The sequence below is a fragment of the Priapulus caudatus genome, unplaced genomic scaffold (assembly GCF_000485595.1).
Source record: "Priapulus caudatus unplaced genomic scaffold, Priapulus_caudatus-5.0.1 Scaffold312, whole genome shotgun sequence".
NCBI classification, from domain to species: Eukaryota; Metazoa; Priapulida; class Priapulimorpha; order Priapulimorphida; family Priapulidae; genus Priapulus; species Priapulus caudatus.
In genome coordinates, this window is record NW_014577373.1 from 115387 (window position 1) to 119084 (window position 3698).

The window sequence follows — 3698 nt, forward strand, 5'->3', positions numbered from 1 at the left end:
CACTGATTATATTATAGAGATCAGTGGTCTATATCGAAGACGGAAAGTGACAACGTAGATCAAATAGACAGATCAACACTGCGGAGCGCAGTAGAACACCTTAGATTATGCAACCCTACTCTTGTTGGGTTATTGTTGGGTTATTGTATCATTATTGTTGAGGAGGAGGAGGAGGAGGGGTATTGTTGTAGGAGGATTATTGTTAGGAGTAGATAGTAGAGATAGTACGTCTTCTATTATCTACTCCTGATTGTATCTATATAGAACACCCTTGCAATTTTTGCAATTGAAAATCCATTTAAAAAATTTGCAATTTACTAAAGAGGAAGGGAGCTAATTTCAATAGGGAATGACAGAAACAAAGAATCTAAATTAATGGGATCTTTTGAAGATGGCACGTGTCGACTACATTGAGATACTTATTCTCCAAAGAAAAAAAGTTTGGTGTAGCATTTGCAGAAAAGTATGAATTAAAATTTTGTATTCTATACAGATATCTGTATATTTGTAAAACAACTTAATTAATACCAAAAACAAGAGCATTGCATGAGACGTTGACGATACCACAGCCACCGCTAATGCGTATTACAAAGGATTGTGGGCCGCTGAGTCAAAGGTCATAACAACGATAACAGAATGGTGTGTTGTTTGTATCTGGCCGTCGACCGCGGCAGACCAGCTTAACTTTGTTGTGCACACGACTTCCTGTGACCGTATGATTCCGAAGTAGAGTTGGTGAGTAGTTTGATATAAGTACTATATTCTGTTCGCGTGTGCATTTTGTCATATTGCTTTGCTACTCAGGTGAGATATAAATCCCTAGGCCCGAAACTATTCCGCAGACTACTCGTTTCTCGCTTTTTGATTTTCTGGCACTCGGCCACAGGATCTTGAGCATAGCCACAGGCACAGGGACTACGTCCATGTCCGTACAGGTCGTACATTGTACCGACGTGAGTAGGTGGTACGGTAAGGTGGTAATACAATTTAAGTTCTATCTTATACGAGAATATCCCACAATTTTGGCCGGACGACTGACGTAACGTTTGTTACGGCAGCGGTAATCCGAGTTTCCTCTGCCTCTGGCTCTGACCGGCGCAAATCCACTTTAGGCACCTTAGGTATCACGAAGTGATGCACAGATTTCTGTGTATCATCAACTGATGCACAGACTTTCCGTATATCAAGGAATGATGCAAAAACCCTAACCCTAACCCTAAGTCATAAAGTATAACCTTAGGCTTAGGTATCACGAAGTGTGTTAGGGTTAGGGCTAGGGTTAGGGTTAGGGTTTTTGCATCATTCCTTCATATACGGAAAGTCTGTGCATCAGTTGATGATACACAGAAATCTGTGCATCACTTCGTGATACCTAAGGTGCCTAAAGTGGATTTGCACCGCTCTGACCAATGCCCTCGCCGACGACTTGGTGGATTTGGTGTGGGTTTTGAGATCACCATGGACTACGGCAGCGGTTGCAACTATAGTCAGTGTGAGTGTAGCTTTACTTTAGCCTTTAGACTTTAGTAGTACTATAGCCTATAGGCTATAGCTCTAGTAGGCCTACTAATATTATAGCCCGCGTACAGTTGCCGCAGGGCTATAGAACATTTTATGCCAGGTTTCGTAACGGCACCTGTCCCCCAATGCTTCCACGAAAATGGCTCACAAAATGCAGAATGATCGGGCTTTTTAACACTTATTTATCTACATGGACATCTCACCTATCTTTTTTAACATTTTCCACAACTTTACACCCTGTATTTATGCATTTATTCCTCAAAGTGCTAGCACTACTTGCATTTCGTTTTCAAATGGTGTGTACACGCGTGATGTCACCCGAAATGTAGACAAAACACATGGGCAACTATGATGCAGCCTATTACATTTCGGGTGACGTCACGCGTGTACACGACAGCATTTGAAAACGAAACGCAAGTAGTGCTAGCACTTTGAGGAATAAATGCATAAATACAGGGTGTAAAGTTGTGGAAAGTGTTCAAAAAGATAGATGAGATGTCTATGTAGATAAATAAGTGTTAAAAAGCCTGATCATTCTGCATTTTGTGAGCCATTTTTCTTGGAAGCATTGGTGGAAAGTTGCAGTTACGAAACCTGGCATAAAATGTTCTATAGCCTTGCGGCAACTGTACACGGGCTATAGTACTAGAGCTATAGCCCTTATACTAGCATCTCGGATTAGTTTAGCACATATACAAACTATTCATAAAGGGGTCCTAAAGTTAAAACTAGGATTGAGCATCCCCTGTTGCCACATGCCAGTGGCAACAAGGGCTATAGCAGTGTTTCCCCTGCATTGACACGAGCGTGGCGGGTCGCCTCGCTCAAATTCTTAGCTGCCACACAGAAATTTGGGCCCTAGTCTAGGAGGCATGTGCCACAATACTTCATGTCTACAATAGAATATACAATGGGTTGTGTCTTCTAGACTAGCTCCGAATTTGTACAAAACACCACCTCGCTGACGAAAATCAATGTTCTTCCATAGAACAGTGCTAATAGAATGCACCAAAATAGCTTAGAATGCACCAAATTGCACCATTTTTTCAATTATTTTCCAGGGGGCATGCCCCCGGACCCCCCTAGCTGGGCGAGCACCACAGGTGCTCGCTTTGCTAGGACCTCGAAACGTACAAACACACCAAAACAAATATCCCACCTCACATACCTTTTTGGCCAGGGGAAACACTGCTATAGTAAGTACTACAGTCAGTACAGATAGCGCAACTACAATTTGCAAGGTACAAGTCCCTAGGTACAAATCCATGCCATTGAGGCACTGAGTTTGTGTAATGTGCATTGCAACTTTGGGCTAGTAATTCCAATATCATCACTGTGCAAACAGTTGGTACGAGTCATATAAAGTAACAGTTGTGGTAAAGCAGTAATGTAATAGTGGGACCATCTCAGAATTTGTTACTGCAGAGAGTGCAGACTGTAAACTGTATACAATTTGATCAGGCAGGCTTACAAAAGAATCAAGTAGCAAGCTATGGAAGTTTAGACAGAGATAAGTGAGATCATAAGTAGTGAGTAACAGTGCAGTAATGGTGGCATCTAGATAATGTTGTGCAGTGATTGTGGTGAGATCTATTCGAACCTAAGCCTCTAAATAATCGAGCCGCTTTCCATGAGCGAGTGATACGGGATTTAGGTCATACCCTTCAACATGGGAAATCCTATAATCTGGGGTAAATTCTCATTTTACCAAATGCCTGGTAGCTGTGATTGAACCAATGCTGTACTAGAATGATGGGAGTAAGTAGCTGAAACTGAAAGAACCAACCATGTATTGCAGGACCATTTACTGTTTTTAGACTGTAAACGTTTGGTCCCACATTTTTTGCGGGCTAGGCAGCAAGTAGTAAGAATGTCCAGCCACATTACTGCCTAAAGTCTAACACTTGTCTAGTAATTATAGCTTTAGTAGGTCTGCTGGCATCAACCTCATCATAGATTTCTTTTAATTTCTCTGTGCTTCTGTTGCTGGTATATGTGCAACTTTATTACCTCCGCCAAGGGGTTGGCAGGAGGTTATGTTTTCACCGGCGTGTGTTTGTTGGTTTGTGCGTGTACAGCCTAACTGGAAAAGTTATGGACGGATTGTCATAAAGTTTTCAGGATAGGTCAGAAATCGTCTAACTTAGAATTGATGAGATTTTGGTGGTGATCCGGAT

General features: G+C 41.9%; 1 protein-coding gene across 1 annotated transcript in view; it reads left to right on the forward strand.

Annotated features, from left to right (window-relative positions):
• Positions 1 to 619: 619 nt before the first annotated feature.
• LOC106808897 (dual specificity testis-specific protein kinase 2-like) overlaps positions 620 to 3698 on the forward strand; it is a 32904-nt gene continuing 29825 nt past the window's right edge. The window contains exon 1 of the mRNA XM_014811804.1: positions 620 to 735. The gene's annotated coding sequence lies outside the window, so the exon portion shown is untranslated. The remainder of the gene's footprint in view (positions 736 to 3698) is intronic.